Source organism: Cherax quadricarinatus, chromosome 7 (assembly GCF_038502225.1).
Source record: "Cherax quadricarinatus isolate ZL_2023a chromosome 7, ASM3850222v1, whole genome shotgun sequence".
In the NCBI taxonomy this organism is placed as follows: Eukaryota; Metazoa; Arthropoda; class Malacostraca; order Decapoda; family Parastacidae; genus Cherax; species Cherax quadricarinatus.
In genome coordinates, this window is record NC_091298.1 from 14282435 (window position 1) to 14310154 (window position 27720).

Consider the following 27720-nt stretch of genomic DNA (forward strand, 5'->3'; position numbering starts at 1 on the left):
TAGTCCACGGTTGTTGGAGGGTGGTAACTAGGTGTTGAAGGATGAACCCTAGTCCACTGGTGTTGTAGGTTGGACGCTAGTCCATTGGTCTTGGATGGTGAATCTTAGTGCTCTAGTGTTGGAGGATGGACCCTAGTTCACTCGTGTTGGAGGGTGGAAATTAGTCCACTGATGTTGGATGGTGGATCATAGTCCACTGGAGTTGGAGGTTGGACTCTAGTCCACTGGTGTTGGAGGAGGGACTTTTGTCCCTTGGCTTTGAAGGGTGGATCCAAGTCCACTGGTATTGGAGGGTGGATCCTATTCCTGTTGGAGAATGGACCCTAGTCCACTGGTGTTGGAGGGTGGACCCTAGTCCACTGGTATTGGATGGTGGATCGTAGTCCACTGGTGTTGGATGATGGACCCTAGTTCTCTTTTTTGGGGGGTGAATCCTGGTCCACTGCTGTTAGAGGGTGGATCCTAGTCCACTGGTTTTGGAGTGTGGATACTAGTCCACTGGTGTTGGAGTGTGGATCCTTGTCCAGTGGTGATGGAGGGTGGATCCTAGTCCACTTTTTTGGAGGGTGGATCCTAGTCCACTGGTTTTGCAGGGTGGATCCTAGTCCACTTTTTTTGGAGGGTGGATCCTATTCCCCTTATGTTGGAGGGTGGACCCTAGTGCATAGGCTTGGAGGGTGGATCCTATTCCACTTTTTTAGGAGGGTGGACCCTAGTCCACTGGTGTTGCAGGGTGGATCCTAGTCCACGTTTTTTGGAGGGTGGATCCTATTCCCCTTATGTTGGTGGGTGGACCCTAGTCCACTGGTGTTTGTAGGGTGGACCCTAGTCCACTGGTGTTGGAGGGTGCATATTAGTCAACTGGTGTTGGAGGGTGGACCCTAGTCCACTTGTTTTGGTGGATGGACCATATTGTACTGATGTAGGTGGACCCTAGTCCACTGGTGTTGGAGAATGGACCCTAGTCTACTGGTGTTGGACGATGGATCATAGTCCACTCGTGTTGGAGAATGGACCCTAGTCCACAGCTGTTCGAGCGTGGACCCAAGTCCACAGCTGTCCGAGCGTGGACCCAAGTCCACAGCTGTCCGAGCGTGGACCCAAGTCCACAGCTGTCCGAGCATGGACCCAAGTCCACAGCTGTCCGAGCGTGGACCCAAGTCCACAGCTGTCCGAGCGTGGACCCAAGTCCACAGCTGTCCGAGCGTGGACCCAAGTCCACAGCTGTCCGAGCGTGGACCCAAGTCCACAGCTGTCCGAGCGTGGACCCAAGTCCACAGCTGTCCGAGCGTGGACCCACGTCCACAGCTGTCCGAGCGTGGACCCACGTCCACAGCTGTCCGAGCGTGGACCCAAGTCCACGGCTGTCCGGGCGTGGACCCAAATCCACGGCTGTCCGGGAGTGGACCCAAGTCCACGGCTGTCCGAGCGTGGACCCAAGTCCACAGCTGTCCGAGCGTTGACATAAATCCACGGCTGTCCGGGTGTGGACCTATGTCCACAGCTATCCTAGGGAGGGCGCAATTTCAAAGCTATCCTAACGAGGGCGCAAGTCCAAAGCTGTCCTAGCGAGGGCACACAGTCCAAAGCTGTCCTAGGGAGGGCGCAAGTCCGTAGCTATCATAGCGAGGGCGCAAGTCCATAGCTGTTCTGTCGTAGACCCAAGTCCACAGCTGTCCGAGCGTGGACCTAAATCCACAGCTGTCCGAGCGTGGACCCAAGTCCACAGCTTTCCGAGCGTGGACCCAAATCTACGGCTGTCCGAGCGTGGACCTGAGTCCACAGCTATCCTAGCGGGGGCCCAGGTCCACAGCTATCCTAGCGAGGGCGCAAGTCCAAAGCTATCCTAGCGAGGACGCAAGTCCTCAGCTATCCTAGCGAGGGCGCAAGTCCATAGCTATTCTAGCGAGGACCCAAGTCCATAACTGTTCGAGCGTTGACCCAAATCCACGGCTGTTCGAGAGTGGACCCAAGTCCACAGTTTTCCGAGCGTGGACCCAAGTCCACAGTTTTCCGAGCGTGGACCCAAGTCCTCTGCTGTCCGAGCGTGGACCCAAGTCTGATGTAGGGTGGACCCTAGTCCACTGGTGTTGGAGGATGGACCCTAGTCTACTGGTGTTGGACGATGGATCATAGTCCACTCGTGTTGGAGAATGGACCCTAGTCCACAGCTGTTCGAGAGTGGACCCAAGTCCACAGCTGTCCGAGCGTGGACCCAAGTCCACAGCTGTCCGAGCGTGGACCCAAGTCCACAGCTGTCCGAGCGTGGACCCAAGTCCACAGCTGTCCGAGCGTGGACCCAAGTCCACAGCTGTCCGAGCGTGGACCCACGTCCACAGCTGTCCGAGCGTGGACCCACGGCTCTCCGAGCGTGGATCTGAGTCCACAGCTATCCTAGCGGGGGCCCAAGTCCACAGCTGTCCTAGCGAGGGCGCAAGTCTAAAGCTATCCTAGCGAGGGCGCAAGTCCTTATCTTTCCTAGCGAGGGGCGCAAGTCCAAAGCTGTCCTAGCGAGGGCGCAAATCCGTAGCTATCCTAGCGAGGACCCAAGTCCATAGCTGTTCGGTCGTGGACTCAAATCCTCGGCTGTCCGAGCGCGGACCCAAGTCCACAGCTGTCCTAGCGTTGACCCAAGTCCACAGCTGTCCTAGCGTTGACCCAAGCCCACAGCTTTCCGAGCGTGGACCCAAGTCCATAGCTGTCTGTCTGAGCGTGGACAACAGTCCACTGGTGTTGGAGGATGGACACTAGTCCCTTGGTTTTGAAGGGTGGATCCAAGTCCACTGGTGTTGGAGGATGGACCCTAGTCCACTGGTGTTGGAGAGTGGACCCTAGTCCACTGGTATTGGAGGGTTGATCCTAGTTCACTGGTGTTGGAGGGTGGACCCTAGTCCACTGGTGTTGGATGGTGGATCCTAGTCCACTGTTGTTGGATGGTGGACCCTAGTCCACTTTTTTGGAGGGTGGATCCTGGTCGACTGGTGTTGGAGTGTGGATCCTAGTCCACTGGTGTTGGAGTGTGGATCCTAGTCCACTGGTGATGGAGGGTGGACACTAGTGCACTGGTATTGGATGAACTCTAGTCCACTGGTGTTGGAGGATGGACTCTGGTCCACTGGTGTTGGAGGGTGGACCCAACTACACAGGTTTTGGAGGGAGGATCCTAGTCCACTGCTGTTGGAGGGTGGACCCTAGTCCACTGGTGTGTGAGGATGGACCTTAGTCCACTGGTGTGTGAGGATGGACCTTAGTCCACTGGTGTTTGAGGATGGACCTTAGTCCACTGGTGCTGGAGGGTGGATCCTAGTCCACTTGTTTTGGAGAGTGGACCCTAGTCCACTGGTGTTGGAGGGTGGATCCTAGTCCACTTTGGAGGGTTGACTAGTCCACTGGTGTTGGAGGATGGACTAGTCCACTGGTTTTGGAGGGTGGATCCTAGTCCACTGGTGTTGGAGGATGGACCCTTGTCCCTTTATGTTGGAGGGTGGACCCTAGTCCACAGGTTTTGGAGGGTGGATCCTAGTTCACTTTTTTGGAGGGTGGACCCTAGTCCACTGGTGTTGGATGATGGACCTTAGTCTACTGGTGTTGGAGGGTGGATCATAGTCCACTGGTGTTGCATGGTGGATCCTAGTCCACTTTTTTTGGAGGGTGGATCCTAGTCCCTTTATGTTGGAGGGTGGACCCTAGTCCACAGGTTTTGGAGGGTGCATCCTAATCCACTGGTGTTGGAGGGTGGACCTTAGTCGAATGCTGTCCGAGAGTGGACCCAAGTCTACAGCTGTCCGAGCGTGGACCCAAGTCCACAGCTGTCCTTGCGTGGACCCAAGTCCACAGCTGTCCTTGCGTGGACCCAAGTCCACAGCTTTCCGAGCGTGTACCCAAATCCACGGCTGCCCGAGCGTGAACCCAGGTCCACACCTGTGCGAGGGTGGACCGAAGTCCACAGCTGTCCGAGCGTGGACAACGGTCCACTGGTGTTGGGGTATGGACTCTAGTCAACGTGTTAGAGGATGGAACCTAGTCCACTGGTGTTGGAGTGTGGAAATTAGTCCACTAATGTTAGATGGACCCTAGTCCACTGGTGTTGGATAGTGGACCCTAGTCCACTGGTATTGGAGGGTGGATCCTAGTCCACTGGTGATGGAGGGTGGACCCTAGTCCACTGGTGTTGGAAGAACTCTAGTCCACTGGAGTTGGAGGATGGACTCTGGTCCACTGGTGTTGGAGGGTGGACCTTAGTCCGCTGGTGTTGAAGGGTGGACCCTAGTCCACAGGTTTTGGAGGGAGGATCCTAGTCCATTGCTGTTGGAGGGTGGGCCCTAGTCCACTGGTGTTTGAGGATGGACCTTAGTCTACTGGTGTTGGAGAGTGGCTCCTAGTCCATTTTTTTGGAGGGAGGACGCTAGTCCACTGGCTTTGGAGGGTGGATCCTAGTCCCCTTATGTTGGAGGGTGGACCCTAGTCCACAGGTTTTGGAGGGTGCATCCTAGTCCACTGGTGTTGAGGGGTGGACCTTAGTCGACTTGTGTTGGAGGGTGGACCCTAGTCCACTTTGTTTGGTGGATGAACCCTAGTCTACTGGTGTTGGAGGGTGGACCCTAGTCCACTGGTTTTGGGGGGTTTATCCTAGTTCCTTTGTGGAGAATGGACCCTTGTTCACTGGTTTTGGAGGGTGGATCCTAGTCCACTGATGTAGGGTGGAGCCTAGTCCACTGGTGTTGGAGGGTGGAACCTAGTCCACTTGTTTTGGAGGGTGGATCCTAGTCCACTGGTTTTGGAGGGTGGATTCTAGTCCACTTGTTTTGGAGGATGGAACCTAGTCCACTGGTTTTCGAGGGTGGATCCTATTCCACTGGTGTTGAAGGATGGAACGTAGTCCACTGGTTTTGATGGGTGGATCCTAGTCCACTGGTGTTGGAGGATGGAACCTTGTCCACTGGTTTTGGAGGATGGATCCTAGTCCACTGATGTTGGAGGGTGGAACCTACTTCACTTGTGTTGGAGGGTGGACCCTAGTCCCCTTATGTTTGAGGGTGGACCCTAGTCCACAGATTTTGGAGGGTGGATCCTAGCTCACTGCTGTTGGAGGGTGGTCCCTTGTCCACTGCTGTTGGAGGGTGGATCCTAGTCAACTGGTGTTGGAGTGTAAGCACTAACAGGAATCAGTGGAGACTGAATACTGACCTGTTTTCTGTTATTTACTTAAGAATGGGTCTAGTGTTAGCAATAAACCTTGAGTCCACTGTGTTGGAGTGTGACCACTTTTAGCTCCCTTGAGTTTTTATAGTGAACACCACTCAGCTCACTTGAGCTTTCTCAGAATGAACACCGCTCTGCTCCCTTGAGCTTTCTCAGAGTGAACACCGCTCAGCTCCCTTGAGCTTTCTCAGAGTGAACACCGCTCAGCTCACTTGAGCTTTTTCAAAGTGAACGCTCAGCTCACTTGAGCTTTCTCAGAGTGAACACCGCTCAGCTCACTTGAGCTTTCTCAGTGTGAACACCGCTCAGCTCAATTGAGCTTTCTCAGTGAACACTGCTCAGCTCACTTGAGCTTTTTCAAAGTGAACACCGCTCAGCTCACTTGAGCTTTCTCAGAGTGAACACCGCTCAGCTCAATTGAGCTTTTTCAGTGAACACCGCTCAACTCCCTGAGCTTTCTCAGTGAACACCGCTCAGCTCCCTTGAGCTTTCTCAGAGTGAACACCGCTCAACTTCCTTGAGTTTTTTAAAGAGTGAATACCACTCCTATCATTCAGTCTAGAGACTAAATGCCATGGACTTTGTCCATACTCTATGTATATGGGACTGCGATATTACTGAACTGTTCAGTAATATTGCACTGTGTCCCTTATATATATATTTCCATTTATATATGGGACTGTCTGCAATGTTGCTGGACTGTGTCCAGTAATGTTGCGTTGTGGCCCGTATGTACTTCAATTTATATGGGATTGCAATATTACTGGACTTCGTCCAGTAATATTGCATTGTGTCCCATATCAGTTTATATGGAACTGTCTGTAATGTTACTGGACTATGTGCAGCAATGTTGCTTTGTGTCCCATATATCACTGCAATCCTTCCCAGCATTTATGCTTCATAGTTTTTCGTTGTGTCGACGTTGCCTAAACATCATAATTGGTAATGTCCACATTATGATGTTGACGCAACATTGTTAGAGCGTAAGTTATGTGGTGTTTGCTGGGGTTCCCAACCTTATCCTTCCCCCACCCAACTCTCTCTCGCGCCGCTCCCTACGGGAGCTGGCCTGCCGCATATCACCTTCAGCCTCTTGTCCTGGCAGTTGGTGAGCGATTTCTGGTGGTAGCCTAGCTGCCACTGGTTATCAGCCAAAGTAACCTTCGGTGCATGGTTTAGGGTTCCATGTAACAAAGGTTCTCTATGAGAACCTTTGGACGAGTAACCCTGGTCCGGCTCGAAGATCGCAGACCTCATCGTGGTAAGCCGGTGTAACTTGGAGCTGCATTTATCTCTTTAAATATGGTGAATTAGGAACATGTACAACATCTGGGTATCTTTATTTGTAGATGTTTCGCCAGCCAGTGGCTTTGTCAGTACAAGGCCATAATGTGAAGAATGTAGAAATATATGCAAAAGATGAGATAATCAGTCCCTCAGCCTTGGAGTTGAAGATCACCGTAGTCTTCAAGACTACGGTGCTGTTCACTACAAGGCTGAGGGACTGATTACCTCTTTGTAAACGTTTTTGCACTCTTCCTTGTACTGATAAAGCCACTGGTTGGCGAAACGTCTATTAATATGGCCAGATGTTGCACATGTCTTAATTCATCTTGAAGATATTGTATACCATTCATATACATATGTTAAAAGCAGTAACCGTATCTTGAATATACTTTTTATTTGTTGCCTGATAAATGCCACTTCAAGGCTAACATGCGATCATTTCTTTCTGAAAAAAAAAAAAAAACACTGAAATATAACCTCAGAATCTTAGTGATCGTTTTATTAACCTGGATAAACTGATGGGTTTAAATAAAACTGTATATATAGCTTTCACTTAGCTGGTCAGCACCAGCGAGTTCTTGCTCTCCAGGACTAGCAACAACTCTTGCATGCTGGCCTCTTCAAGGGGGGCTCCTTGGCGTGGTGAAGAGGCTCTTGGTCTGAGGAATTAGCCCTGTCGGTCTTCTTCCTCAGACCGAACCTAATTACCCCCCATTCTCCCCTCCCCTATCCCATCCTCCCCTTTTTCCATTCCTCCTCCTCCTCCTCCTCCTCACCCCTCCCTTTTGCCCTTCCTCTTTTTAGCCTTCGTGATTTCTCCCACAGGCGCGCTAGTTCCTAGGTAGGGGAAAGGACACCGGGGTCGATCCCATTCCGTTGAGGTTTCTTGGCGGTGGCGTAGTTTGCCGTGGAATCTGGATTGCCTAGGGATGTCCCGATCCCTCTCCGGTATCCCGGAGTAGCTTTGGGTGTCTTTTGGGCGACGGGTGTAGCTCTGGAAGCCACCTTTCGGATTCCGGGGGTGGTGGCTGAAGGAGGTATGCTTTGTGGCGGATATCCGGCCGCCCTCTCTTTTGTCCACCGAGGTAGCTCGGCAGATGTGAGGTTGCTATCCCAGATTGCTGGTTTACTGGCATGAAGGGTAGGGTATGGCACGGGTTCCATGCTGCATCTGCGCTACTAGCGGTGTCGAGTCCTCTTGGGCGCGGAGGGAGATTTCTGGCCCTTTCATCCCTCCTAGGAACTATCCCTCCCCGGTCCCCCCTTTTTTTTTTCTTTTTTTTATTTTTATTTTCTTTTCTTCTTTCTTTTTTTTTCTTAAAAACAAAAAGAAAGAAGTAACCTAACCATGGCAGCCCTAGTCCATGAACCTGGTACCCCCGGGCCCCTTCTTGATACCGCACCCCGTTCTGACCCCGCCTCGTCTTTGGACCACTCTTCAGACATTCCTCATGCCTCTGTACCTATTGCCGGTGCTGTTTCCTCACCCGCTTCAGGTACTGAGGCCTCGACTGACTCCTTCGATTTATCAGACCTTCGCTCTCCTCTGACTATGCTTCCGGCCTCTCCCTCTACGGTGCGGCAATTTTCAAATCGCCGACCCGTTCCACGTCGGACCAACTCTGGTCCCACGCCTAAACGTCAACGACAATTACCTGCTGATGATACTTCTCCACCTTCACCTTCTCGTTCTTCTCAGAAACGATCGACACGTCCTTCACTACCTTTCCACGCTCAGTTTCAGACTGAACAGTGGACTAAATTCTTCACTTTACGACCAACTTCCTCTACTGCCTATCTTTCTGACCATAGTATTGGCAAGGCACTCCTACGCCATGTTGGTAAAGATATTTCTTTTCATGCTCTTAAGAGCGGTACGCGCATCATTACCGTACAGAATGCTACCCAGGCTCGTGAGCTCTCTCGTCTTACCCATATAGATACTGTTCCTGTCACCCTTGAAAAACATCATTCCCTCAATTCTTGTAGTGGTACCGTTATTCTGCCCCATACCATAGTTCAACAAAATTTCCAGACATGTGGCACCGACATTCTAGAACAGCTGGAACTCCAAGATCTCCCAATCCTCAAGGTAGACACTTACGTTCTTCCTGCCCGTGGGCGGAGACGATACCCTAGCAATGTGGCTCGTTTAACTTTTGACAGCCGAGAACTCCCATCCTCCGTTTATATAGCAGGACATCGGTTACAAGTTCGAAAGGTGATCCCTACACCACAACAGTGTAGAAATTGCTGGCGATTTGGCCATCCAGCGAAATATTGCAGATCTATCGCCGAATGCCCAGTCTGTGGTGCCGATGACCATTCTAATACGTCTTGCAATCGATCTCCCTCTTGCCTTAACTGTCATGAGGCTCACCCTTTGTACTCTCGCCGTTGTCAGGTCTATTTAAACGAGCGGGAAATCCGTTACCTCAAAGAGACAGAAGGTCTCCCTTATGCCATGGCAGTTTCTCATCTCCGCCTCCAAGGGAGACTCCCACGTGTTTCTTATTCCCGTGTTTCAAAACGTCCCCCCACTTCTGGTATCCCATCTTCTACACCCACCTCTGTGGTTACCTCTCCCATAATCACTCCTGTATCTAATCCTTTTGCTGTCCTCGGCTCAGACGTCCCTACTTCAACGCCTCAGTCTAATCTCGCTTCTTCGAGTTCTCTTACAAGCCTCAGTATCGACGAGACCTCGTACGACACCTCTTCCCAATCGTCCCTCTACTTCTCAAAAGTCAAAAAAAGGTCCGGTAACACCTCCTACCCATCTTCCACCTCCTCATTTTACCCTCCCTGTCTCTGTCCCTAGTTCTTCCCCTCTCACTGGCTCAGTTACAAGTGCAGAGGTTCACCCTCCTCCTCGTAATGTACCTTCCTCCCCTGTTCCCTCCCAAGTTTCTTCCTCTTCTGCCACCTCCCAGGTTCCTGTCTCTTCTGTCCCCTGCCACGCTTCTCCAGTTCCCTCCACCCTTTCGCCCCCCCCTACCTTGGTACAGTCCAATACAGTTCCAATCTTTACTCATCCTCCCCCTACCATTCCCAATATTGTCTCCCATACGACATCTCTGAATTCCGAAACACTTGAAGCAATCTCTGAATATATTGCAGAGACCAAACCATCAATGGACACTGATCCACCTTCCGCTCTTCCTCTCTCCTCTGCTCCATCTGCGCAACTCCTTTCTTCACAGCGCACCGTTCCTTCGCTGCTTGAACATTTTCCACTGCCTCCGCATGTGGACTTTTCTAACCCTTCTAGTCCGTAGGAACCCTTACCTGCGGATTTCAAGTATCTTTATCATTGCCAATCATGGCCTTTTTACAGTGGAATATACGAGGCCTCAGGGGTAATCGGGGTGAGCTTCAGATGTTACTCTCCCAGTTTGCCCCTGTTGGTGTTTGCTTACAGGAACCAAAATTACACTCTGCTGTTATTTCTCACATCTCAGGCTATAATTTATTGTATTCTTCAGATCCTTTTCCTGATGGGACCTTTAATGAAAGTGCCCTTCTTCTCCGCACTGATATTCCGTACCATCAGCTATTTGTTCATACTTCGCTGCATTACACAGCAGCCCGTATCCACTTACATAGGTGGTATACGCTCTGTTCTTTATATCTCTCTCCTTCTCGGGCATTATCTATTCCGGATTTTGCCTTCCTTGTTTCGTCATTACCGCCACCGATTCTGTTACTTGGTGATTTTAATGCCCACCATTTCCTCTGGGGAGGGTCTCACTGTGATTCCCGTGGAATTCAGTTAGAGGCTTTTCTTGCCACCCACCCCCTCCATGTTTTAAATACAGGTACTCACACCCATTTTGATCCTCGGACTCATACTCTCTCTTGCATCGATCTCTCAGTTTGCTCTTCCTCCGCCGCATTAGACTTTACTTGGTCTGTTCTCCCGGACTTACATGACAGTGATCATTTCCCAATCATTCTTACTTCCCCTTCATATTCGCCACCTCTTCGCACCCCACGCTGGCAATTTAATCGGGCAAATTGGAACCTTTACTCACACCTGACTGTTTTTAAAGAGGTTCCTTCTTCGTCCTCCATCGATGAGCTTTTACACCTCTTCTCGTCCTCCGTTTTCACCGCAGCTTCTCATTCTATACCCCAAACTTCGGGCAGGCATTCTCAGAAATGCGTGCCTTGGTGGTCTCCTGCTTGTGCTCGTGCAGTACGTTTGAAACGCGCTGCATGGGGCAGGTACCGGTACAATAGAACCACAGAGCGACTCCTTGATTTTAAACAGAAGCGTGCGATCGCTCGCCGTGTCATCCGTGACGCTAAACGCACTTGCTGGCGAGATTATGTCTCCACCATCACCTCTGCTTCCTCTATGAGTGCAGTCTGGAAAAAAGTACGAAAACTGAGTGGTAAATATTCTCCTGACCCGGCTCCTGTTCTGCGGGTTGCCGGTGTTGATATAGCAAACCCACTAGATGTTGCCAATGAAATTGGCAATCATCTGGTCCGTATTTCTCAGGGACTCCATCTATGCCCCTCATTTCTTTCCTCAAAGTCTGCCAGAGAGTTAGCACCCTTGGACTTTTCTTCTCTCAGAGAAGAACAGTATAATGTGCCTTTTACACTTCAAGAACTGGAGGCAACACTCTCAGCTTGTCGATCATCGGCAGCTGGGCCCGACGACATTCATATTCGTATGCTACAACATTTACATCAGTCAGCCCTTGCAGTCCTATTACACCTTTACAATCTTATTTGGTCACAAGGAGTTCTTCCACAGCTGTGGAAATCCGCCATTGTTCTCCCTTTCCGCAAACCAGGCACTACGGGACATGAAACCTCCCACTATCGTCCCATTGCTCTTACCAGTGCAGTTTGCAAAGTAATGGAACGTCTAGTAAATAGACGTTTAGTGTGGTATTTAGAGACACACAACAGTCTCTCCACTCGTCAATATGGCTTTCGTAAGGGACGTTCTACCATAGACCCCTTACTGCGCTTGGATACGTATGTTCGTAATGCCTTTGCGAATAACCACTCAGTTATTGCCATATTTTTTGACCTTGAGAAGGCATATGACACAACTTGGAGGTATAATATTTTAGCCCAGGCCCACTCCTTAGGCCTTCGAGGCAATCTACCATCCTTCCTTAAGAACTTTTTAACTGACAGGCATTTCCGTGTTCGGGTTAATAATGTGCTCTCCCCGGACTTTGTCCAAGCTGAAGGTGTCCCCCAGGGATGTGTTCTGAGCACAACACTTTTTCTCCTTGCTATTAATGATTTGGCCTCTAGTCTTCCATCAAATATTTGGTCATCACTCTATGTTGATGACTTTGCTATTGCCTGTGCAGGCGCTGACTGTCACCTCCTTACAGTTTCTCTCCAGCATGCAGTCGACCGTGTTTCCAATTGGGCCACCACACATGGGTTTAAATTTTCCAGCACTAAAACCCACCAAATCACTTTCACTAGACGCTCTGTCATCTCCGATCATCCTTTGTACCTCTATGGCTCACGTATCCCTGAACGTGATACAGTCAAGTTTCTGGGCCTCCTCTTTGATCGTAGGTTATCCTGGAAACCTCACATTACCTCTCTGAAGGCAACTTGTCACAGCCGGCTGAACCTTCTTAAAACCCTTGCTCATCTTTCGTGGGGAGCTGATCGTCGAACCCTCCTTCACCTACATTCCACCCTTATTTTATCGAAACTTGATTATGGTGACCAGATCTATTCAGCGGCATCTCCTGCTACTCTCTCTAGCCTTAACCCCATTCATCACCAAGGATTACGTTTATGCCTTGGTGCTTTTCGCTCTTCCCCTGTCGAAAGCCTCTATGCAGAAGCGAACGTTCCATCCTTATCCGATCGCCGTGATGCCCATTGCCTGCGCTACTATGTACGCTCTCATGATCTCCGCAATCCTTCCATTTATAGAATGGTCACTGATATTAGTAGACATTCTTTATTTGTTCGCCGCCCCTGCTTACTCCGTCCCTTCTCTCTTCGCCTTCATTCGCTCTTGTCTTCTCTTCAACTACCACCTTTCTATGTACATGTAGCATCTCACTTTTCCCTACCCCCCTGGGAGGTCCCAGCTGTTCGAGTCTGTTCTTTCTCCCTCCCTTGCTCGAAAGCCCAACTGTCTACGGTCGCTTCCCGCTCTCTTTTTCTTGACCACTTTCACTCTCATTCTCATGCCATTGCTGTGTACACAGATGGCTCTAAGTCTTCTGACGGCGTAGGATTCGCAGCAGTGTTTCCGGACAGCGTCGTACAAGGGCATTTACTATCTTCAGCTAGTATTTTTACTGCTGAATTATATGCCATCCTTACAGCACTTATCCGTATTGCATCTATGCCTGTGTCATCATTTGTGGTTGTCTCAGACTCCCTTAGTGCTTTACAGGCTATACAAAAATTTGATACACCTCACCCCTTAGTCCTCCGTATCCAACTTTGGCTACGCCGCATCTTTACTAAGCATAAAGATATTGTTTTTTGTTGGGTCCCTGGTCATGTTGACGTACAGGGCAATGAACAGGCAGACACTGCTGCGCGGTCAGCAGTACATGACCTACCAGTTTCTTACAGAGGTATTCCATGTACGGACTATTTTGCTGTAATATCTTCCCACCTTCACACCCGTTGGCAACAACGTTGGTCTACTATGCTCGGCAACAAACTTCAGTCTATTAAACCGAGTATAGGTTACTGGCCGTCTTCTTATCACCAGTGTCGAGGTTGGGAGACTACTCTCTCCCGTCTTCGCATTGGCCATACTCGTCTTACTCATGGATATCTCATGGAGAGGCGTCTTGCTCCTCTCTGTGAGAATTGCCAAGCTCCATTATCAGTCAGCCACATTCTGTTGGACTGCCCACTTTATCAACGAGCACGCAGAATTTACCTCTGTCGTCGTCTTCGCCCCGCTGCTCTCTCTTTACCTTCCCTTCTCACTGATGGACCCACCTTTCATCCGGACTCTCTTATTGACTTTTTGACAACGACTGACTTACTTCACAAATTCTGATACTTTCAGCCCTTTCTACTTGTATCTCTTGCTACCCTCTACCCCCGTACTATCCCCTGCCCCGCTGTTTTCTGTAACCTGCTGATCATCCCCCCTCCCTCCTGCCATCCAACTCCCTTGCTTCCTTCCCTACCCTGCAGCGCTGTATAGCCCTTGTGGCTTAGCGCTTCTTTTTGATTATAATAATAAATTTGGGTGTCTTTTGGGCGACGGGTGTATCTCTGGAAGCCACCTTTCGGATTCCGGGGGTGGTGGCTGAAGGAGGTATGCTTTGTGGCGGATATCCGGCCGCCCTCTCTTTTGTCCACCGAGGTAGCTCGGCAGATGTGAGGTTGCTATCCCGGATTGCTGGTTTACTGGCATGAAGGGTAGGGTATGGCACGGGTTCCATGCTGCATCTGCGCTACTAGCGGTGTCGAGTCCTCTTGGGCGCGGAGGGAGATTTCTGGCCCTTTCATTCCTCCTGGGAACTATTCCTCCCCGCTCCCCCCTTTTTTTATTCTTTTTTTTGTTTTTATTTTCTTTTCTTCTTTCTTTTTTTTTTCCTTAAAAACAAAAAGCAAAGGAGTAACCTAACCATGGCAGCCCTAGTCCATGAAACCACTACCCCCGGGCCCCTTCTTGATACCGCACCCCATTCTGACCCTGCCCTGTGTTTAGACCACTCTTCGGACACTCCTGATGCCCCTGTACCTCTTGCTGGTGCTGTTTCCTCACCCGCTTCAGGTACCGGGGCTTCGACTGACTCCTTCGATTTGTCTGAACTCCGCTCTCCTTTGACTATGCTTCCGGCTTCTCCCTCTACGGTACGGCAATTTTCGAATCGCCCACCCATTTCATGCCGGACCAACTCCGGTCCTACTCCTAAACGCCAACGTCAATCTCCTGATGATGCTCCGTCGTTACCTTCCCATTCTACTTGGAAACGACCGACACGTCAAGCACTCCCTCTCCACGCTCAGTTTCGGACCACACAATGGACTAAATTCTTTACTTTAAGACCAACTTCTGCCTACCTTTCTGACCATAGTATTGCCAAAGCGCTCCTGCGTCATGTTGGCAGAGATATTTCATTTCACGCTCTCAAGAGCGGTACGCGCATCGTCACTGTCCAGAATGCTACCCAAGCTCATGATCTTTCTCTCCTTTCGAATATCGATACTACTCCTATCACTATTGAAAAACATCTTTCTCTCAATTCTTGTAGTGGTACTGTCATTCTGCCCCATACCATAGTCCAACAGAATTTCCAGTCATGTGGCAATGACATTTTTGAACAGCTGGAACTCCAGGATCTCCCAATCCTCAAAGTAGACACTTATGTCCTTCCTGCCCGGGGGCGGAGACGTTACCCTTGCAATGTGGCTCGTTTAACTTTTGACAGCCGAGAACTCCCGTCCTCTGTATATGTCGCGGGACATCGGTTACAAGTTCGAAAGGTGATACCTACACCGCAACAATGTAGAAATTGCTGGCGTTTTGGTCACCCAGCGAAATATTGCAGATCTATGGCCGAATGCCCAGTCTGTGGTGCCGACAACCATTCTAATACATCTTGCAGTCAACCTCCATCTTGCCTTAATTGTAATGAAGCTCACCCTTCGTACTCCCGCCGTTGCCAGGTCTACTTAAATGAACGTGAAATCCGTTGCCTCAAAGAGGCAGAAGGTCTCCCTTATGCTATGGCAGTTACTCATCTCCACCTCCAAGGGAGACTACCCCGTGTTTCTTATTCTCGTGTTTCCAAACATCCCCCCACTTCTGGGGTCCCACCCCTCAAGGAAGGTTCCTTGATGTTGGTGAGGGGCTCTTGATTTAGGGAATTGGATCTGTGCTCCAGTTCCCCGAATTAAGCCTGAATGCCTTCCACATATCCCCCCCCCAGGCGCTGTATAATCCTCCGGGTTTAGCGCTTCCCCCTTGATTATAATAATAATAATCTGGGGTCCCATCTTCTGCAGCCTCCTCTGTTGTTACCCCTCCCATAGCCATTACGGCATCTAATCCTTTTGCTGTCCTTGGCTCTGACGTCCCGACTACAACTCAGTCTGTTCTCACATCTTCGCATCCTTCCTCACAAGCCCCAGTATCGACAAGACCTCGTACGACACCTAATACCAATCGCCCCTCTACTCAGAAGTCCAAAAAATCCACATTGCTCAAATCTTCTTTGCCCCTTCCTTCCCTTCTTCCACCTCCACACGTTACCTTTCCAGTCTCTGTACCTAGTTCTTCCCCTCTCTCTGGCTCTATTACAAGTGTGGAGATTCACCCTCCTCCTCGTACTATGCCTTCCACCCCCATCCCCTCCCAAGTTTCTCCCTCTTCTGTCACCTCCCAGGTTTCTACCTCTTCTGTCCCCCCCCACACTTCATCTCCAGTCCCTTACACTTTTCCCTCCCCCTCTACTTTGGTACAGTCCATTACTGTCCCAATCTTTACTCACCCTCCTCCTCCTATCTCCAATATGGTTTCCCATACATCTTTGAATTCAGAAACACTTGAAGCCATTTCAGAATATATTGCAGAGACTAAACCTTCAATGGACACTGATTCACTTCCTGTTCCTTCTCTTCCCTCTCCTCCATCTTCACAACCCCATTCTTCGCAACGCTCCGTTCCTTCGCTACTTGAACATCTTCCAATGCCACCACACGTTGACTTTTCTAACCCCTCTAGTCCGTAGGTGCCTTTACCTACAGATTCCTGATATTTTCTTCATCGCCAATCATGGCCTATTTACAGTGGAATATCCGCGGCCTCAGGGGTAATCGGGGTGAGCTTCAGATGTTGCTTTCCAGGTTTTCCCCTGTTGGTGCTTGCTTACAAGAACCAAAATTACACTCGGCTGTTTTCCAACCTATCTCAGGCTATAATTTATTGTATTCTTCGGATCCTTTCTCAGATGGGACCTTTAATGAAAGTGCCCTTCTTCTACGCAATGATATTCCGTACTGTCAACTATTTGTCCATACCTCGCTGCATTACACTGCAGCCCGTATCCACTTGAATAAGTGGTTTACAATATGTTCTTTATATCTCTCTCCTTCTCGAGCATTTTCTATCCCAGACTTTGCCTTTCTTGTTTCATCCTTACCACCACCACTTCTGTTACTTGGTGATTTTAATGCCCACCATTTCCCCTGGGGGGGTCTCATTGTGACTCACGTGGCATTCAGTTGGAGGCTTTTCTTGCCTCTCACCCCCTCCATGTTTTAAATACGGGTACTCCCACCCATTTTGATCCTCGTACTCATACTCTCTCTTGCATCGATCTATCAGTCTGCTCTTCCTCCACTGCACTAGACTTCACCTGGTCTGTTCTACCAGACTTACATGACAGCGATCATTTTCCGATCATTCTTACTTCTCCTTCCTATTCACCACCTTCCCGTAGCCCTCGCTGGCAATTTGATCGGGCAAATTGGGATCTTTACTCACACCTCACTGCTTTTAGTGAGGTTCCTTCTTCATCCTCCATTGATGAGCTCCTACACATCTTGTCGACATCAGTTTATACCGCAGCTTCTCATTCTATACCCCAAACCTCAGGCAGGCATTCTCAGAAGTGCGTGCCTTGGTGGTCTCCTGCTTGTGCTCGTGCAGTACGTTTGAAACGTGCTGCATGGGGCAGGTACCGGTACAATAGAACCGTTGAGAGACTTGTTGATTTTAAGCAGAAGCGTGCGATCGCTCGCCGTGTCATCCGTGAAGCTAAACGCACTTGTTGGCGAGACTATGTTTCCACCATCACCTCTGCTTCTTCTATGAGTGCAGTCTGGAAAAAAGTGAGGAAATTGAGTGGTAAATACTCTCCTGACCCGGCTCCTGTTCTACGGGTCACTGGTGTTGATATAGCAAACCCTCTCGACGTTGCCATTGAACTTGGCACACATCTGGTCCGTATTTCCCGAGGGCTCCATCTATGCCCCTCGTTTCTTTCCTCAAAGTCTGCCAGAGAGTTAGTACCCTTGGACTTTTCTTCTCTCGGAGAAGAACAGTATAATGTGCCTTTTACACTTCAAGAACTGGAGGCAACGCTCTCAGCTTGCCGATCATCGGCAGCTGGGCCTGATGACATTCATATTCGTATGTTACAACATTTACATCGGTCAGCCCTTGTAGTCCTCTTACACCTCTTCAATCTTATTTGGGCACAAGGAGTTCTTCCCCAGCTGTGGAAATCTGCCATTGTTCTCCCTTTCCGCAAACCGGGTACTACAGGACATGATGCCTCCCACTATCGCCCCATCGCTCTTACAAGTGCAGTTTGCAAAGTGATGGAACGCCTCGTAAATCGACGTTTAATGTGGTATTTAGAGACTCACAACAGTCTCTCCGCTAGTCAATATGGCTTTCGTAAGGGTCGTTCTACCATAGACCCCTTACTACGCTTGGATACGTATGTTCGTAATGCCTTTGCGAATAATCACTCAGTTATTGCCATATTTTTTGACCTTGAGAAGGCATATGACACAACTTGGAGGTATAATATTTTGGCCCAGGCCCATTCCTTAGGCCTCCGAGGCAATCTACCATCCTTCCTTAAGAACTTTTTAACTGACAGACATTTCCGTGTTCGAGTCAATAATGTTCTTTCCCCGGACTTCGTCCAAGCTGAAGGTGTCCCTCAGGGATGTGTTCTAAGCACAACACTTTTTCTCCTTGCTATAAATGATTTGGCCTCTGTTCTTCCACCCAATATTTGGTCATCACTCTATGTTGATGACTTCGCTATTGCTTGTGCAGGCGCTGACTGTCACCTTATTGCAGTTTCTCTCCAGCATGCGGTCGACCGTGTTTCCACTTGGGCCACCACACATGGGTTTAAATTTTCAAGTACCAAAACTCACCAAATTACTTTCACTAGACGCTCTGTTATCTCCGATCATCCTTTGTATCTCTATGGCTCCCGTATCCCCGAACGTGATACAGTCAGGTTTCTAGGCCTTCTCTTTGACCGTCGGTTAACCTGGAAACCTCACATTACCTCTCTGAAGGCAACTTGTCACAGCCGGCTAAACCTTCTTAAAACCCTTGCTCATCTTTCCTGGGGAGCTGATCGTCGAACTCTGCTTCGCCTACATTCAGCCCTCGTTTTATCGAAACTCGATTATGGTGACCAGATTTATTCCGCGGCCTCTCCTGCTACTCTCTCTAGCCTTAACTCTATCCATCACCAAGGCTTACGTTTGTGCCTTGGTGCTTTTCGCTCTTCCCCTGTTGAGAGCCTCTATACAGAAGCAAATGTTCCATCCTTGTCTGATCGCCGTGATGCCCATTGCCTTCGTTACTATGTACGCTCTCACGATCTACACAATCCTTCCATTTATAGAATGGTCACCGATATTAGTAGACATTCTTTATTCGTTCGCCGCCCCTGTTTGCTCCGTCCCTTTTCTCTTCGCCTACTTTCACTCTTGTCTTCCCTTCAGTTACCACCTTTATATGTTCATGTAGCATCTCACTTTTCCCTACCCCCCTGGGAAGTTCCAGCTGTTCGGGTCTGTTCTTTCTCACTCCCTTGCTCGAAAGCTCAACTGCCTACGGTGGCTTCCCGCTCTCTTTTTCTTGATCACTTCCACTCTCATTCTCATGCCACCGCTGTGTACACAGATGGCTCTAAGTCTTCAGACGGCGTCGGATTCGCAGCAGTGTTTCCGGACAGCGTCGTACGAGGGCATTTACTATCTTCAGCTAGCATTTTTACTGCTGAACTGTATGCCATTCTTGCAGCACTTATTCGTATCGCATCTATGCCTGTGTCATCATTTGTAGTAGTCTCAGACTCCCTTAGTGCTCTACAGGCTATACGAAAATTTGATACATCTCATCCCCTAGTTCTCCGTATCCAACTTTGGCTACGCCGTATCTCTACCAAACATAAAGATATTGTTTTTTGTTGGGTCCCTGGTCATGTCGACGTACAGGGCAATGAACAGGCAGACACTGCTGCGCGGTCAGCAGTATATGACCTACCAATTTCCTATCGAGGTGTTCCATTTCTGGACTATTTTGCTGCAATAGCTACCCACCTTCGCACCCGTTGGCAACAACGTTGGTCAACTCTGCTCGGTAACAAACTTCATTCTATTAAACCGAGCATAGGTTACTGGCCGTCTTCTTGTCATCAGTGCCGAGGTTGGGAGACCACTCTCTCCCGCCTTCGCATTGGCCACACTCGTCTTACTCATGGGTATCTCATGGAGAGGCACCCTGTTCCTCTCTGTGAGCAGTGTCAAGTTCCAGTATCGATTAGCCACATTCTGTTAGACTGCCCTCTCTATCAACGAGCACGCAGAATTTACCTCCAACGTCGTCTTCGTTCTCCTACTCTCTCTTTACCTTCCCTTCTTGCTGATGGCCCCTCCTTTAATCCTGACTCTCTCATTGACTTCTTGACAACGACCGATTTACTCCACAAACTCTGATGATACTTTTCGCACTCCCCTCAGCCCTTTCTGGTTCAGTCTCTTGCTGCCCTTTACCCTTTCACCATCCACTGCCCCGCTGTTATCCGTAACCTGTTGCTCGTCCATCTCCCTTTTGCCACCTGATGCCCTCACTTCCTTCCTGCCCTGCAGCGCTGTATAGTCCTTGTGGCTTAGCGCTTCTTTTTGATTATAATAATAATAATCCAGTATCGATTAGCCACATTCTGTTAGACTGCCCTCTCTATCAACGAGCACGCAGAATTTACCTCCAACGTCGTCTTCGTTCTCCTACTCTCTCTTTACCTTCCCTTCTTCCCCTCAAGGAAGGCTCCTTGACGCTGGTGAGGGGCTCTTGATCTAGGGAATTGGATCTGTGCTCCAGTTCCCTGAATTAAGCCTGAATGCCTTCCATCCCCCCATAGGCACTGTATAATCCTACGGGTTTAGTGCTTCCCCCTTGATTATAATAATACCTTCCCTTCTTGCTGATGGACCCTCCTTTAATCCTGACTCTCTCATTGACTTCTTGACAACGACTGATTTACTCCACAAACTCTGATGATACTTTTCGCACTCCCCTCAGCCCTTTCTAGTTCAGTCTCTTGCTGCCCTTTACCCTTTCACCATCCACTGCCCCGCTGTTATCCGTAACCTGTTGCTCATCCATCTCCCTTTTGCCACCTGATGCCCTCGCTTCCTTCCTGCCCTGCAGCGCTGTATAGTCCTTGTGGCTTAGCGCTTCTTTTTGATTATAATAATAATAATAATAATGCCCTCTCTATCAACGAGCACGCAGAATTTACCTCCAACGTCGTCTTCGTTCTCCTACTCTCTCTTTACCTTCCCTTCTTGCTGATGGACCCTCCTTTAATCCTGACTCTCTCATTGACTTCTTGACAACGACTGATTTACTCCACAAACTCTGATGATACTTTTCGCACTCCCCTCAGCCCTTTCTGGTTCAGTCTCTTGCTGCCCTTTACCCTTTCACCATCCACTGCCCCGCTGTTATCCGTAACCTGTTGCTCATCCATCTCCCTTTTGCCACCTGATGCCCTCGCTTCCTTCCTGCCCTGCAGCGCTGTATAGTCCTTGTGGCTTAGCGCTTCTTTTTGATTATAATAATAAATCTTGCATGCTGGGGGATAGTAAGAGCTCTTGATTCAAGGAATTGACGGAACAGTATGACCCTTATGGGTTTAGCGCTTAATGCTCATTGTAAGAATTTAACCTACCCTTGTGCTGTGTAATCCCTACGGATTTAGCGCTCCCCCATGATTGTAATGCCCTGTGGACCTCATTATTCCTAACCTCTTCAAGGGGGGCTCCTTGGCGTGGTGAAGAGGCTCTTGGTCTGAGGAATTAGCCCTGTCGGTCTTCTTCCTCAGACCGAACCTAATTACCCCCCATTCTCCCCTCCCCTATCCCATCCTCCCCATCCTCCCCTTTTTCCATTCCTCCTCCTCCTCCTCACCCCTCCCTTTTGCCCTTCCTCTTTTTAGCCTTCGTGATTTCTCCCACAGGCGCGCTAGTTCCTAGGTAGGGGAAAGGACACCGGGGTCCATCCCATTCCGTTGAGGTTTCTTGGCGGTGGCGTAGTTTGCCGTGGAATCTGGATTGCCTAGGGATGTCCCGATCCCTCTCCGGTATCCCGGAGTGGCTTTGGGTGTCTTTTGGGCGACGGGTGTATCTCTGGAAGCCACCTTTCGGATTCCGGGGGTGGTGGCTGAAGGAGGTATGCTTTGTGGCGGATATCCGGCCGCCCTCTCTTTTGTCCACCGAGGTAGCTCGGCAGATGTGAGGTTGCTATCCCAGATTGCTGGTTTACTGGCATGAAGGGTAGGGTATGGCACGGGTTCCATGCTGCATCTGCGCTACTAGCGGTGTCGAGTCCTCTTGGGCGCGGAGGGGGATTTCCGGCCCTTTCATTCCTCCTGGGAACTATTCCTCCCCGCTCCCCCCTTTTTTTATTCTTTTTTTTATTTTTATTTTCTTTTCTTCTTTCTTTTTTTTTCTTAAAAACAAAAAGCAAAGGAGTAACCTAACCATGGCAGCCCTAGTCCATGAAACCACTACCCCCGGGCCCCTTCTTGATACCGCACCCCATTCTGACCCTGCCTTGTGTTTAGACCACTCTTCGGACACTCCTGATGCCCCTGTACCTCTTGCTGGTGCTGTTTCCTCACCCGCTTCAGGTACCGGGGCTTCGACTGACTCCTTCGATTTGTCTGAACTCCGCTCTCCTTTGACTATGCTTCCGGCTTCTCCCTCTACGGTACGGCAATTTTCGAATCGCCCACCCATTTCCTGCCGGACCAACTCCGGTCCTACTCCTAAACGCCAACGTCAATCTCCTGATGATGCTCCGTCGTTACCTTCCCATTCTACTCGGAAACGACCGACACGTCAAGCACTCCCTCTCCACGCTCAGTTTCGGACCACACAATGGACTAAATTCTTTACTTTAAGACCAACTTCTTCTTCTGCCTACCTTTCTGACCATAGTATTGCCAAAGCGCTCCTGCGTCATGTTGGCAGAGATATTTCATTTCACGCTCTCAAGAGCGGTACACGCATCGTCACTGTCCAGAATGCTACCCAAGCTCATGATCTTTCTCTCCTTTCGAATATCGATACTACTCCTATCACTATTGAAAAACATCTTTCTCTCAATTCTTGTAGTGGTACTGTCATTCTGCCCCATACCATAGTCCAACAGAATTTCCAGTCATGTGGCAATGACATTTTTGAACAGCTGGAACTCCAGGATCTCCCAATCCTCAAAGTAGACACTTATGTCCTTCCTGCCCGGGGGCGGAGACGTTACCCTTGCAATGTGGCTCGTTTAACTTTTGACAGCCGAGAACTCCCGTCCTCTGTATATGTCGCGGGACATCGGTTACAAGTTCGAAAGGTGATACCTACACCGCAACAATGTAGAAATTGCTGGCGTTTTGGTCACCCAGCGAAATATTGCAGATCTATGGCCGAATGCCCAGTCTGTGGTGCCGACAACCATTCTAATACATCTTGCAGTCAACCTCCATCTTGCCTTAATTGTAATGAAGCTCACCCTTCGTACTCCCGCCGTTGCCAGGTCTACTTAAATGAACGTGAAATCCGTTGCCTCAAAGAGGCAGAAGGTCTCCCTTATGCTATGGCAGTTACTCATCTCCGCCTCCAAGGGAGACTACCCCGTGTTTCTTATTCTCGTGTTTCCAAACGTCCCCCCACTTCTGGGGTCCCATCTTCTGCAGCCTCCTCTGTTGTTACCCCTCCCATAGCCACTACGGCATCTAATCCTTTTGCTGTCCTTGGCTCTGACGTCCCGACTACAACTCAGTCTGTTCTCACATCTTCGCGTCCTTCCTCACAAGCCCCAGTATCGACAAGACCTCGTACGACACCTAATACCAATCGCCCCTCTACTCAGAAGTCCAAAAAATCCACATTGCTCAAATCTTCTTTGCCCCTTCCTTCCCTTCTTCCACCTCCACACGTTACCTTTCCAGTCTCTGTACCTAGTTCTTCCCCTCTCTCTGGCTCTATTACAAGTGTGGAGATTCACCCTCCTCCTCGTACTATGCCTTCCACCCCCGTCCCCTCCCAAGTTTCTCCCTCTTCTGTCACCTCCCAGGTTTCTACCTCTTCTGTCCCCCCCCACACTTCATCTCCAGTCCCTTACACTTTTCCCTCCCCCTCTACTTTGGTACAGTCCATTACTGTCCCAATCTTTACTCACCCTCCTCCTCCTATCTCCAATATGGTTTCCCATACATCTTTGAATTCAGAAACACTTGAAGCCATTTCAGAATATATTGCAGAGACTAAACCTTCAATGGACACTGATTCACTTCCTGTTCCTTCTCTTCCCTCTCCTCCATCTTCACAACCCCATTCTTCGCAACGCTCCGTTCCTTCGCTACTTGAACATCTTCCAATGCCACCACACGTTGACTTTTCTAACCCCTCTAGTCCGTAGGTGCCTTTACCTACAGATTCCTGATATTTTCTTCATCGCCAATCATGGCCTATTTACAGTGGAATATCCGCGGCCTCAGGGGTAATCGGGGTGAGCTTCAGATGTTGCTTTCCAGGTTTTCCCCTGTTGGTGCTTGCTTACAAGAACCAAAATTACACTCGGCTGTTTTCCAACCTATCTCAGGCTATAATTTATTGTATTCTTCGGATCCTTTCTCAGATGGGACCTTTAATGAAAGTGCCCTTCTTCTACGCAATGATATTCCGTACTGTCAACTATTTGTCCATACCTCGCTGCATTACACTGCAGCCCGTATCCACTTGAATAAGTGGTTTACAATATGTTCTTTATATCTCTCTCCTTCTCGAGCATTTTCTATCCCAGACTTTGCCTTTCTTGTTTCATCCTTACCACCACCACTTCTGTTACTTGGTGATTTTAATGCCCACCATTTCCTCTGGGGGGGGGTCTCATTGTGACTCACGTGGCATTCAGTTGGAGGCTTTTCTTGCCTCTCACCCCCTCCATGTTTTAAATACGGGTACTCCCACCCATTTTGATCCTCGTACTCATACTCTCTCTTGCATCGATCTATCAGTCTGCCCCTCCCCCACTGCACTAGACTTCACCTGGTCTGTTCTACCAGACTTACATGACAGCGATCATTTTCCGATCATTCTTACTTCTCCTTCCTATTCACCACCTTCCCGTAGCCCTCGCTGGCAATTTGATCGGGCAAATTGGGATCTTTACTCACACCTCACTGCTTTTAGTGAGGTTCCTTCTTCATCCTCCATTGATGAGCTCCTACACATCTTGTCGACATCAGTTTATACCGCAGCTTCTCATTCTATACCCCAAACCTCAGGCAGGCATTCTCAGAAGTGCGTGCCTTGGTGGTCTCCTGCTTGTGCTCGTGCAGTACGTTTGAAACGTGCTGCATGGGGCAGGTACCGGTACAATAGAACCGCTGAGAGACTTGTTGATTTTAAGCAGAAGCGTGCGATCGCTCGCCGTGTCATCCGTGAAGCTAAACGCACTTGTTGGCGAGACTATGTTTCCACCATCACCTCTGCTTCTTCTATGAGTGCAGTCTGGAAAAAAGTGAGGAAATTGAGTGGTAAATACTCTCCTGACCCGGCTCCTGTTCTACGGGTCACTGGTGTTGATATAGCAAACCCTCTCGACGTTGCCATTGAACTTGGCACACATCTGGTCCGTATTTCCCGAGGGCTCCATCTATGCCCCTCGTTTCTTTCCTCAAAGTCTGCCAGAGAGTTAGTACCCTTGGACTTTTCTTCTCTCGGAGAAGAACAGTATAATGTGCCTTTTACACTTCAAGAACTGGAGGCAACGCTCTCAGCTTGCCGATCATCGGCAGCTGGGCCTGATGACATTCATATTCGTATGTTACAACATTTACATCGGTCAGCCCTTGTAGTCCTCTTACACCTCTTCAATCTTATTTGGGCACAAGGAGTTCTTCCCCAGCTGTGGAAATCTGCCATTGTTCTCCCTTTCCGCAAACCGGGTACTACAGGACATGATGCCTCCCACTATCGCCCCATCGCTCTTACAAGTGCAGTTTGCAAAGTGATGGAACGCCTCGTAAATCGACGTTTAATGTGGTATTTAGAGACTCACAACAGTCTCTCCGCTAGTCAATATGGCTTTCGTAAGGGTCGTTCTACCATAGACCCCTTACTACGCTTGGATACGTATGTTCGTAATGCCTTTGCGAATAATCACTCAGTTATTGCCATATTTTTTGACCTTGAGAAGGCATATGACACAACTTGGAGGTATAATATTTTGGCCCAGGCCCATTCCTTAGGCCTCCGAGGCAATCTACCATCCTTCCTTAAGAACTTTTTAACTGACAGACATTTCCGTGTTCGAGTCAATAATGTTCTTTCCCCGGACTTCGTCCAAGCTGAAGGTGTCCCTCAGGGATGTGTTCTAAGCACAACACTTTTTCTCCTTGCTATAAATGATTTGGCCTCTGTTCTTCCACCCAATATTTGGTCATCACTCTATGTTGATGACTTCGCTATTGCTTGTGCAGGCGCTGACTGTCACCTTATTGCAGTTTCTCTCCAGCATGCGGTCGACCGTGTTTCCACTTGGGCCACCACACATGGGTTTAAATTTTCAAGTACCAAAACTCACCAAATTACTTTCACTAGACGCTCTGTTATCTCCGATCATCCTTTGTATCTCTATGGCTCCCGTATCCCCGAACGTGATACAGTCAGGTTTCTAGGCCTTCTCTTTGACCGTCGGTTAACCTGGAAACCTCACATTACCTCTCTGAAGGCAACTTGTCACAGCCGGCTAAACCTTCTTAAAACCCTTGCTCATCTTTCCTGGGGAGCTGATCGTCGAACTCTGCTTCGCCTACATTCAGCCCTCGTTTTATCGAAACTCGATTATGGTGACCAGATTTATTCCGCGGCCTCTCCTGCTACTCTCTCTAGCCTTAACTCTATCCATCACCAAGGCTTACGTTTGTGCCTTGGTGCTTTTCGCTCTTCCCCTGTTGAGAGCCTCTATACAGAAGCAAATGTTCCATCCTTGTCTGATCGCCGTGATGCCCATTGCCTTCGTTACTATGTACGCTCTCACGATCTACACAATCCTTCCATTTATAGAATGGTCACCGATATTAGTAGACATTCTTTATTCGTTCGCCGCCCCTGTTTGCTCCGTCCCTTTTCTCTTCGCCTACATTCACTCTTGTCTTCCCTTCAGTTACCACCTTTATATGTTCATGTAGCATCTCACTTTTCCCTGCCCCCCTGGGAAGTTCCAGCTGTTCGGGTCTGTTCTTTCTCACTCCCTTGCTCGAAAGCTCAACTGCCTACGGTGGCTTCCCGCTCTCTTTTTCTTGATCACTTCCACTCCCATTCTCATGCCACCGCTGTGTACACAGATGGCTCTAAGTCTTCAGACGGCGTCGGATTCGCAGCAGTGTTTCCGGACAGCGTCGTACGAGGGCATTTACTATCTTCAGCTAGCATTTTTACTGCTGAACTGTATGCCATTCTTGCAGCACTTATTCGTATTGCATCTATGCCTGTGTCATCATTTGTAGTAGTCTCAGACTCCCTTAGTGCTCTACAGGCTATACGAAAATTTGATACATCTCATCCCCTAGTTCTCCGTATCCAACTTTGGCTACGCCGTATCTCTACCAAACATAAAGATATTGTTTTTTGTTGGGTCCCTGGTCATGTCGACGTACAGGGCAATGAACAGGCAGACACTGCTGCGCGGTCAGCAGTATATGACCTACCAATTTCCTATCGAGGTGTTCCATTTCTGGACTATTTTGCTGCAATAGCTACCCACCTTCGCACCCGTTGGTAACAACGTTGGTCAACTCTGCTCGGTAACAAACTTCATTCTATTAAACCGAGCATAGGTTACTGGCCGTCTTCTTGTCATCAGTGCCGAAGTTGGGAGACCACTCTCTCCCGCCTTCGCATTGGCCACACTCGTCTTACTCATGGGTATCTCATGGAGAGGCACCCTGTTCCTCTCTGTGAGCAGTGTCAAGTTCCAGTATCGATTAGCCACATTCTGTTAGACTGCCCTCTCTATCAACGAGCACGCAGAATTTACCTCCAACGTCGTCTTCGTTCTACTACTCTCTCTTTACCTTCCCTTCTTGCTGATGGACCCTCCTTTAATCCTGACTCTCTCATTGACTTCTTGACAACGACCGATTTACTCCACAAACTCTGATGATACTTTTCGCACTCCCCTCAGCCCTTTCTGGTTCAGTCTCT